Source organism: Mesocricetus auratus, unplaced genomic scaffold, assembly GCF_017639785.1.
Source record: "Mesocricetus auratus isolate SY011 unplaced genomic scaffold, BCM_Maur_2.0 Super-Scaffold_100013, whole genome shotgun sequence".
Lineage (NCBI taxonomy): Eukaryota > Metazoa > Chordata > Mammalia > Rodentia > Cricetidae > Mesocricetus > Mesocricetus auratus.
In genome coordinates, this window is record NW_024429196.1 from 43,942,041 (window position 1) to 43,954,058 (window position 12,018).

Consider the following 12,018-nt stretch of genomic DNA (forward strand, 5'->3'; position numbering starts at 1 on the left):
TATATTTCATACTAACTGTCCATCAGGACACACGGTTGTGCCCTGCCCCAAGACTCCCTTGTATTCCTGAGAGTAGAGCTCAGCACAAATCCAGATGTAGCCTGAGCTCTTGGGTTTAAATGCAACTGGTTGTGCTATGTTGTGCCTGGATGGCCTTATTTGCAAAGTCAAAGTTCGAAAGGTTCAGGTATATGTACAGTTGGCCCTGTTGCTTTCGGGTCTGTCCTAAGGCAAAACATCACAGCAGGGAATTCACCTTTTTCATGAAGTCCAGGACCAAGGAATGTTGTCACTTACCTTTGAGCTGGGTATTTCACATTTTTAACAAAATAGATCAAATATGTTCACCTCATGTGATACATAGTTTTAATTGTCAACTTGAATTAACAGTCTAGAATCAACCAAAATTAGAGTGTAGTAATCTAGATCTGGTTGGCTCATGGGCATGTCAGTGGGGAATTGTCTTGGTTGCATTTATTAATATGGGAAGGCCCATATTCCTTAGGCTTGGGTCCTGAACAGTTTAAAAGTATACTAGCTTTCATGCAGTGGTTTATTCCTTTCTGCTTCTTAAATGTGGATATAATGTGAACAGCTGTCTCGGGCTCCTGCTGCAGTGACAGACTGTAACCTGGACCTTTGGACTAAAATAAACCTTTTATTTCCTAAGTAGTTTTAGATGTGTATTTTATGCAACAGAAATGAAACCATAAGAGCTCATGACCAGGAAGCCAAAAGAGGGGAATGTGGTAGGAGGAAGGAAGAGGCCAGAGTGCCAGCATCACTTTCAAGTGTCACACCCCCATGACCTGAAGAGCTCTTAGAAGATCTCAACTCTTACGGGTTACACTATGGCTCATTAGCAATACAGACTGGGAACCATGCCTTGGTGGGGACACAAACTTCAGCAATATTAGTCTGTGCCTAGCTTTACTTTCAATATGTACTGACATTTTAATACTTTTAATCATCAAAGTGAATTTTGGGAATATATTTTTCTAAAATATTAATACAAAAGCCATTCAAGTATTGACATAAGAAGAAATACTTTTTAAAACTGGAGCTTTCACTTATGACTTTAATTATTAGAGAAACATAGGCAGGGATTTATTCTGGTTGTATTTAAAACAGTGATTATCACCCTTTGCTGCACACAGTAATAGCCTTGAGAAGAGCTCCAGCTAATAAATGAAAATAATGAAAATTGGAGGAGTAGTATGGGTATCATAAAGCCTAAATGCCTTAAAAGCAAGAAAGAATCACTTTATAGATTACAAAGTGCAAACTATAAGATAAAAATGAATCTTTACTTATAATATAGCTTCATCAAAAGGTCTGTGAAGATGAAACTATGAGGAGACAAAACACAACATGGCTGTGATGACTTATTAATGATTGCAGTATTATACTACAAAAATCTAGGATATTTGTGTAGTTAATAAGTGTCCACAAATAGGTACATAATTAGTTGGTACCAAACATTGAGAGTATGCCTCAGTATTCACAAAGCTTTTTAGAAATGTGTGACTTACTTGACTAAAGTTGATTTTGTTGTTGAGTCAGAAAAGAGATTCAAGCAAGTACTAGAAACTATTTGAAAAATGATGACAATGAAAACATTGTATGGCAAAACTTGATGTATGCAGCCAAGTTTGCTTTCAGCTCATACACTGATCACCCTAAAGTCACTGATTTTGCAAAGTATTTTTATAATGACTGAAAAAAATGAACTAGGATGAAACTCATGTCAGGAAATAACACTGAAAGCAACTAAAAGATGCAAGAGGTAAGATGTGGCTGTAAACTCTTAAAATTAGAAAATAGATTCAGTAAGTGACTCCAAGAACCGCATCTATTAAATAAGTCAATATAGATAAAACATTGGGAAGTTTATCAAATAAAAAGAGCAGGTAACTTAAAATGGAAATTATGAAAGTAAGAGGTTATTAAAAGATTATTAATGAACATATTGGGTGACACTATGCCTATGTGCTTGACAAAGCTCACTGTGTACATATAGGCATATGTGCCCACATGAGCAAAGTAACTATGGGATACTTGTCAATAAACAGTATTTGGGACAAAACATACATTTGAAAAGTGTGTGTGTGGTTGTGTGCATATGCAACCACTCATGCAATGGCACTCATATGGACACTGGACAACTCCCAGGCATTGGGTCTCTCCAGCTACCTTCTGAGATAAAGACTTTAAACTCATCAGGCCTGCATGCAAGTGCCTCTTGCCACAGAACCATCTCACCAGCCCCGAAATATACACATTTTGATGGAGTCGTCTGCTATTTTCCTGGTTCACATCTAGATGAATCGTGTTATAGAAAATGGCAGTAGCTTCCAATTTTTTGAATGTTCTTTGATCTTTGACCTTTATTTTTAAGACAAGGAATTTGTCCCAAGAAATCCACAAATGTAGAATATGTAGTTTGTTATTGAAGACATGTGAATTTCAGGAAACTAATGTTATTAGAGCATGCTAATTATATTGAAATTTGTGGCTGGAAATGAAACAAATACAAGGAATTAATCTGGGCACAAAACCATGTAATTATAAACATAGAACTAATTCTTGAAGACTCCAAACCACAGTGTTAATTCATAATTTTTAAGTGTAGGGATCATAAGTGAGTTTTACCTTCTTTCTTATATTTTTTACCTATTCCAAATATTCAATAGAATCATAATTTTTAAAATATTTTATTGTGGAATATTTTGCTTGCATGCACTTCTATGCACCACATGTATGTGATACCCCTAGAGGCCAGAAAGGGCATCAGATCCCCTAAAACTAAAGATACAGAGAGTAGTGAGCTGTCATGTGGGTGCTAGGAATGGAATCCGGGTTCTCTGGAAAAGCAGCTATTGCTCTTAACCACTGAGCCATCTCTTCAGTCCCTAAATCATAATGTGTCTTAATGGATGATAAAGCAAATGAGGAAATTTAGTATAAACTAGTAGGAGAGTTTTCCTAGCAGGAAAAGAGCATACAGGAAGCGTAACCAGTATATTGAATTGAGGGTGTCATTAAATCTCTTTGTTCCCTGGGTGGCTTGTGTGGTTTCCATTACCTGCAAGAGTATAGCCAAGAGGAGGAGTTTGGGAGACTTGAGCTGAGACACTGTCTCTGTCCAAAACCTTAGGTCTTTGGTAACCTCCTTGTTTTCATTATGAATCTTTTGTTATTAACTGAAGACAGCCATTTATAATCAGACACATGGATCTGTAACAGAAACATCTCTTGTCATTACCCACTGAAGAACAGGGGCTTCTTTTCTTCCTTTTGTCTTTCCATCCTTTTTGTGAATCTGAGGGCCTCAAAGCAGGAATACCCTTGTTTTCCCAGATGCACAAAGTTTGGCCAATACTCCCCCTAGTGGCCATTTAGGAAATCTCCTAGACTAGCCTACCCCAAAGCCTAGACAGAAAACTGAAGCCAGAAAGGTAAATCAAGTCACTTGTTAATAAAGTTTAATGGGGTTTAAACTCCCGATTATGGCCCAGAAATGTTTATTCTTTTCTCAACAAATAAATAATGCATGTGATGATTCAGGTTGTCATCTAATGACCTTAATTGTATATTATGTTTCAGAAGAAAGATAATGAGGAACTCATAAAATATCCTAATGTTGGTTCCTACAGAGTAAAATCTCATGAAGAATCTTACTTCTGCTGTGTATCAATAAGGGTGTGTAGATCACAGGAAAGCCATTCAGGCAGGGGCATTGTTTCATCAGTCTCCCTGCACATAGTTTATAAGCCTTATCACCTTGGTTTTCCAGTTGCCAGCCAGGCAACCCATTTGAAACAGCCTGCTGATTTAATCAACATGCTGCTTATCATGTTTTCCAGATGGTTAATGGGTCCCTTAAATAAAACTGGCCCTAATTCTAGCTGGTGTTTCTATTCTGGTCCCTTTTGTAGAATAATTTGTTTTATGGTCCAAGTTTTTCTTTCACTATGACTCTGTAGCTTTTGGTGAGCTCCTGCACCACTTGTTTGTTCAAAACTGTCAAATGGTACATTAATTCAACTCACTGCTGCTAATCATACATTCAGAGAAGAGGAGACATCTCTTATTAGTATCAGCACATTGCCCTGGTCGTTTAGCATTTGCTTGTAAAGTTGTAGAGACTAGGTTTGCCAGCATTACTGACGGAGGAAGGAAAAAGCCTTTATGTCGTGGAATCACAGACTGGCAGTTTCTTTCCATTGCAGATCCTGCTTCAGAAGAGTCCTTGTCTCCTAACGCAGTGTTATCTGTATATAGGTTCGAATTTTTAGGAATCTCACATAAAAGCCTGTGATATTAATGGTCCATATTGCAACAAAGAATTTGAAATCTAAATAGCCAAGCTGACCACAGATTCCCATTCCACAAATGGCCTCCCAGGTATACAGTCAGTTCAAATTGAAGTGACATTAAAATGCAGGTTGGCAGAATGCCACGGTACATAACTTCCACAGTAATGAATGGCTGAAAGGAGGCAAGGTAATGTAAGGTTTGAATGGTGGTGCACTCTGAAAGGAAGGCGGCCAGAGGTTCTGTGAATTAATGGCGGAGCTACAGGAAAAAAATACAGCTCTATGACAGCACACACTTGCCTCTTTTTCCTTTCCATTGCCTGCCTGAGATGATTTGGCAGAGTTTAAAAATAAATGAAGTGTATTCATTTTTTCCTTCAGAATTTTTCTTTGAAGGAATTCTGTGAGGGAAAAAATGAAGCCCTAGCATGAGCAGAATGGGGCAATCAAGACATAAAAGCATGCATAGTATCTAGCAGGTACATCCTCATGTGAGGAGTTACACACGTTTCCAATTAAAGCCAGATCATATAGGCGAGTGTGTTGCTTCTAAGCATTGTTAGTGATCTGATAGGTGATGCTGACGAGATGACATTTTGAATGGGTTCTGCTCTCTCTCATTTATACCTTCCTCCTATCATCTTTACAGACTGAACCATATAGTGACTGGGATTGGGTTTTTAATAGAAACTTAATGCCAATGTTTACCACTGACTAGAGATGTGACCCATCCCACAGGCTATCATTTATGTTGATCATCTCCTTTTCACACTTTATTTTAGCTGCCAAACCTTTATTCCAAATAGAGTGGAACACTATACAGAAAGGGAAAACAGGATGAATATCTGTCTCAGAGATTTCCCTGCTGGCCTGTTTTCCCAGAGTTTGCCTGTTTCCCTCCTTAGGCAAGCTAAGAGCAGTTTACTCTGTGACCTGGGAGGAAATGCCTTCAGTGTTCACTCATTCTCAAATATTTATTCAGTGCCTATAATAAGCCAGAGCCTTTTCTGGGCACTAGGAATGAAACAATAAAGAGGAAAGACAATGCCTGTCCTGGTCAAGAGAACAGCAATCGATGGAGATGGGAGCGAGTGAGCCTCTGAAGAAGATGAAGGGCATAGAAAGGGACCCTACAGGACATTCCACTTAGGGACAATCAGCAGGGAAGGCCTGACATAGAAACTCAGATATGGAGAGGAGAACCTGTGTTGAAAACTTGGGGAAAATGTTCCAGATAAAAAGTTACAAAAGTTCCTAGGCAGGAATATTCCAGTACTGTTGCAGGGTTTAGGGTCATAACCTGTGCTTCAACCAAACAGGTAGGGCCACCTGTCATAGTGAAAAAGAAAGGGTTATTGTTTTCATTATGGCTACATCAGAAAGAGAAACAAAGGTCCACAAAAGTGCAATTCCATCTTTGGGACCCTGACATGAGATGTGTGTAACTAAGCAGTCCTGTCAAGATTTCACCCCACCAATCATTGTAACTCCAAGTTTCCCCTACAAGGTCAGTCTCTCCTGCAAGGTCAACCGAAAAAGCTGTAGGTCTTCCTCCAGAAGACAAGTTCTTCCTGCTGTTGTCTCAAGGGCAGCAGCTCTTCCTCTCCCAGCTGGAGATTCCTGGGCAGAATCTAATTTAGTGGATCCACTGTTTCAGTAGTTTGAAAGCCAGAGAGAAGAGCTGTCTCTTTAGATGATACTCGTTCCCTGCAGGTAGACCAGGTAGCTGGATCCCATCTTTGGACCAGGCCAGAAAAATGGAATACCTGGTATATGTGATGGAAATTTGCTGTTTCTCATTTGTTGTAAATTTGTAAATCAGCTTTTAATTTCCATTTGCTGTATTAAACTACATAGGACAGAGTTCATTGCATTTTTATCCTATCAATGGCTAAAAGGGTTTGTGGTAATTGTTATACAGGGCCTGTGTTGAGGACCTTTTAATTAAAAGCGCAAAAACATGTAAAGGAGAAGGAAGTAGTTGTACCTTTAAAACTGTAACACGCTTTAGATAGTGCAATTGAGGATTTTAAAAAGTAGTTCCACACAGTCCAGGTAGAAAGAAAGAAAGGGGGTGGGGAGATGGAAGCAAAATGATGCCTTACATAATTATGATTCATCAAAAAGGCAGGGTGTTCTTGGGGGAAGAAATGCCTAGTGCTAAATTCTAAATTTAATGTATTACCTTGGGCCTTATGTAAGAGTTATCAATAATTCTCTTTATGAATATTGAATACTTAATATATGCAAACTGGGGAATGCAAGCTATAATCAGACATAAATTCTACCTTCTGGGAGCTTTCAGTCTAGCAGGACACACAATGAAAACGCACAAAAGTACACAAGGCAGGAAGTACAAGTATGTTGAGAGATCCTTGAGCCCACAGATCTCAGAGAAACCAAGAATGTTAAGCATGCAGGATTGCCTTTCTATTGAAAAAGATGAAAGACCTTCTCTTCCATCCAAAACACCTGAGAATTGGGAGTGGTTAACAGTCTGGTGATCTGTGTTGTCTTTGGGACAAGCTCTTACAACCAAGACCTGAGGTGGCTAGTAATCTAAGTGACCTCATAGCCAGAGGCCCTCCCAAGCTCCACAACAAGGACCAGAGGAGGCTTATAGTCCAAATAACTACTATACTACCTGCATAACCAGGCCAGACCTGTAGACCCTTAAGCTAGTTTATGTGTCCTGTCTCTAGAACCCATCTTCTTAGAAGAAATGACATGTACACTAAGTTGAGTTTCAGTATAATTATGCTTACTTGTACAATGGAGATTAAATTATACCAGGAAACTTTTTCCAAACTATAGTGGGCTTAAATACATTGGCAATAAACAGCCTATTGTAAGACTACCTAAAGACTGATCCGGATTGACGAAATCAATCTGCACTGGGTTTTCATTCTTATCTCTTCTCGTGGTTTGCTTCCCTGTATGACATCTGCAGGATCCTCCCTCATAAATACAAGATGAGTTATTGGTGTGTTTAGAGATGGACTTTTGTCAAACTTTCTCTCATTTGTAGATGTAGTTTAAAAGTATGAGTCTGGGGCATTGCAAGGTGACAGGAAAGAGCATGCAGCCAGGTTTGCAGGTATTTTATAGTCAGGACTAAGCATTCAATACCCAGGAGCATGTCTGCTACTTAAATTCCCCTGAGACTTCAATTGTGGCATAAAAAGAAATTGATACTCATTCAATTCATACCTAACACTGTCAAGATCCCAGGACAAATCAACCTTATGAAAACTGATGAGTGCTTTTTTTATTTTTTCCCATTTAAGTATATATTTATATGGGATAAATTCTGTATGGAAATTACAAAATACAACAAAAGGAAAATGCAAAGCACCCACCATCCTGAGACCCTCTTGTCCATATACTCTTGAGCACTGCATATGGGGTATGTGGCCCTGTTTCAGTTTCTCAGATGCTGTGCAACTCTGGTATGCTGGCACACCAACAGGCATGGGTGCAGTATTCACGGTGAACACAGAGATTGCCCAGCTTTTCACTTAGATGCAATGCTGCAACAAGCATTGTCTAAAGCCATTTCCTCCCACGTTTCCAATTTCTATAGCACTATTATATTCTACAGAGGGCAGTGATTTTTAATTCTACCTCTTATGAGTCACACTCCTTCCTAAGGCTTTTATTTAAGACCTTTACTGATTGACTGTAGCTCTAGAAATGCTAAGCTATCTGAGGTATCCAGAAGTGGTACCTCAAAGCACTTAGCAAGTCGATGAATTTTGCATTCTCATTTGTTTTTCCTGTCTTCCTACCTAGGCCTCCATCAATTTCCTGAAATGAGCAGCCTAGGTCAGAGCATGGGCAGCATTTCATCCTTCTCATTTACTCAATACGTACCTTGTCCGGTAGTCACCAAAGCCTTGAGTTGTACTTCTAAAAAGCCCTGCATATACATGCTTGCCTTCAGCCCACAATGCTTGTCTGGCCTGGTCACCTTCCCCAGGTCACTACAGGATCTCTATGTTCTCTCTTCTGGACTTTAGTTCCTACTTTAAGCCATCTTCAATATCTCACTTTAATATCAATTTCATAACAATATGCCCCATCTCTAAGCTTTTAATGGCTCAAATCCCTTCCTAGATAAAAGTTACATTTCTCAAAGTAACTCACAGGCCTTTATTTTAGGCTCAAGTCAATGGGCTGAGGTCTGAGAATCTGGAGTTTTTGCACAAGACAACCCCACACCTACAGACCAATTTCTACCAGATGATCCCTCACTGAGACTCCTGAGTGATTCTAGATTCTGTCAAGATGACCATTACAACTATCATCACAGGTGGTTTCTCTGAGATGGATAACACTTGATCTGTGAATCTTTAACTTCAGCATGAACATTCTTGAAAGAAAGAAGAGCCTTCATCTAACAAAAAACCCAACACCAGCATGAGAAACCCTTTTTGAGTTGTTGGTCAGAGTTATCCAAGAGACTTCCAAAACATTACAGCCTATTATTGCCATTGCCCTTGGTTGCCTGCCTGAGGTAGAAGGGAAGTCACTTTTGGTAGTGAAAAGCACCACATATTTCAGAAGTAGGGTTCAGAGGCCCCTAAGCTGGAACTGAATTGTATGCCTTCTCCATGAGGACTAACTTTCATGGTAGCAAAAGGAGCCATGCAAGTTTCCAAAGGAGGAAAGCTACTGAGTCCTATCCATCTATGATGTCTATACACTATAACAACTACCAGTGTGTTGAAATAACCATGAGTCCGATATTTGTGCACATACCTTCCAGGTAACCAACAGATCTCTACTTGGACTTTAGTCCCACTCAACAAGAAAGAAGTCATGCTAGATACTGGAAACCTAGCCAACAATCCAGGGCTATGGAGAAGAACCAACCATAATCTATAACTATATTCTAAATTCTAAATATTTGTTCTTATACCCACAGATAAGTGTATTCCTCATGCCTCACTAGGGAAACTTCTCTTTAAAATAGACAGAGACCATTACAGAGAACTACAACCAATTGGAGTGAAGACTTGCGGAGCCCAATCCCAACAGACACATCTACAAAACACTCCTACACTTAAGACCCAGGGAACATTGTAGAAGAGGGTCTAGAAAGATTGTAAGAGCCAGGGGATCAGGGAGTCTGCTGTGAAATTGTGTCTCCTAGTAAAGCCAGAATCTAAATTTATAAAGTCTCACCAACATGACTGTCCAAACTTGAGCTGAACAAGGACAACAGCAGCAGACATGCCACAGTAGATAGGAAAGGCCCACAATGCCTCAAACCCACATGAGGACTGATGAAAGAAGGAGAAGCTGTTTTCCATAGGGAAGAGCACACCAGTTGGTTATCCAGTTGGCACACCAAATGGTCAGCCCTGAAAACATACAGTGTGAGTTTAGTGGGGTGTGTGTTTGTGTGTGTGTGTGTGTGTGTGTGTGTGTGTGTGTGTGTGTGTGTGTAACAAGGATTAATGAAAAAAGAGGCTATGAATTTGAAAGAGCAAGCAAGGGTATATGGAAGGGTTTGGAGGGTGAAAAGAGAGGGAAGCAATTATAATCTTGAAAATAATAAAAGAAATAATAAAGACAGATGGAGCAAGGGACCTTGAGAGATGGGTAATGAATAAATTACTCGTCAAACACGCATGAAGGCCTTATTTCTAATTCCCAGAACCCATGGTACAGACACACAGCACAAGTGTCTGTAATCTTCGGTTCTTGTGGGAAGATGGGAGGCAAAAACAATAGAATCCTCAGAAACGCATCGTCCCACCTAGCCTGGTATATTCAGCAGCAAAAACAACTAAGAGACCCCCATCTCAAACAAGGACGGTAAGGACCAAGGTTCTCTAAGCTCCATATATACACTGTCTCATGGATATGCTCACATTTGGACACAGGTATGGTGCACACATATTGTGCAGAGAGAGTGAGAGAGAGGGTGGGGAGAGGTAGGTAGATATGCTTGAGGGTAAATCAAGAAAGGCAAGGCAAGTCTTTCATTTAATTTAACATTTAACTAATATTTAGCGTTTTTTCAAAGCAAGCTGTTATTTTGCCTGGAGGACAGTGGACAAGAAACAGCTGTAGAGAATTGGATGAGAGAGTTAACCAGGGGTCAGAATTTTCAGGGCTTCTTCAACTATGGTAAAGGTATTTTCTTTCATTTTTAGCAAGATAGGGAGCCATTGGAGGTTTTGAAAGGCAGAAGATACATGATCTGACAAGTTTGAAAGCATCATTGTGACTGCAGGGGAATATGGGTGAAATAAGGCTTGTAAGATTGTTATTGTAGGTCAAGCATGGAATGAATGACATCTAGGGCAAGGTTGGTAAAGGTGATAATTAGTTATTAATATATTTTTAAATACTTTAAATTTTTGAGGTAATATAATTATATCATTTCTCTTTCCTCTTTCCAAATCCTCCTATGTCCCCAACTTGTTTTTTCTCTTCCTAATGCATGGCTTCTTTTTCTTTAATTGTTACAAAATGAGTGTGTATGTATGTAGGGGGGGTCTTGGTATTCTTAAACACAGACTATTTAGTGTTACTTGTATGTTTATGTTTTCAACGCTGACCATTTGGTATTGGGTAACTAGTTGATGTACTCTTCCCTGGGGAAAACTGTTTCTTCCATTTACAACTCTCCTTGTTGCCTGTAGTTCTTTGTGTAGAGTCGAGGTCTGTATAAGCTTTGCCCTTTCCAAAGTATCATGTTTATTGGTACTGTCCTTATCCATGTGATGTTTAGACAGCTATGTTAGCGAGACTTCATGTATACAGCTATTCTGAAGCTTTTTAAAAGCAGATATGACAAGACATACTATCTGTGTATGATAGATGGGGAACTGGATGGGAGAGAATGAATGAAGTCCAATACCACACTAGGTTTAATGACACCATCCACTGAGATTGGGAATACAGAAGGAAGAAAGAATGAGGTTTGGAACTGCTGGCAATGAAATATCTAATAGCCATCCCAGTGCAGATATGGAGAAAGCAGGGGAATACATGTACCAGAGTCCTAGAAAGAAATGTCAGCACATATATTGCATTAAATGAGACTATCTAAAGATGACAGAGTAGAGCCCCAAAGACAAAATGCAGGGATGTTCAATAGTTGGAGACCAGGGATCTGATTTCCAAAAGAAAAAAAAAACTATCAATGGGAGATGGAAAGGGGAGGCTGGGCAAGAGAATGCTTTCTGAATGCCAAGAGAAGAAAAGCTGTAAGAACCAGACTCTCAAACACTACTGTGAAATGAAGATTATAAAGGATCAGATTTGGTCTTATGGAAGTCCTTGGTGCCTATGATCAGAGCAGCTTCAGCTTCCATACTCTGCTTGATTAGAAGAGTTCTCTTGTAATTGGCCTTAGTTTCTTAGTGAAAAGAGAATTAAAGTTGTCTTGTGAAAACTAAGGAGGAAGGCAGAGGCTTTAGAGTTCTGTAAATAGAAAAGCTGCAGCATAGTAATCTAAAGAACAAATCCACTTGGATACACAATAGAACTTCTGGATAAACAAAGAATTCTCTTGGTAGCTAGGGATATAATTTTAAAATGGAAACCTTATGCATTGCGTAGTCTTCCTAAGCATATTAAGCTGCTCAGGTGAGTGGAAGCAGAGAAGAGGCTTTAAGTAAGATCAGTGTTTATCTAACTATGGTGAGAAGGGTGCTGGGGCTTTGCAAATGAATGTGAAGGG

The 12,018-nt window shown here is 39.4% G+C and overlaps 1 protein-coding gene across 5 annotated transcripts in view; it reads left to right on the forward strand.

Annotated features, from left to right (window-relative positions):
* Window positions 1-12,018, forward strand: part of Elmo1 (engulfment and cell motility 1) — a 515,537-nt gene that overhangs the window by 399,200 nt on the left and 104,319 nt on the right. The gene's annotated exons all lie outside the window — the stretch shown is intronic.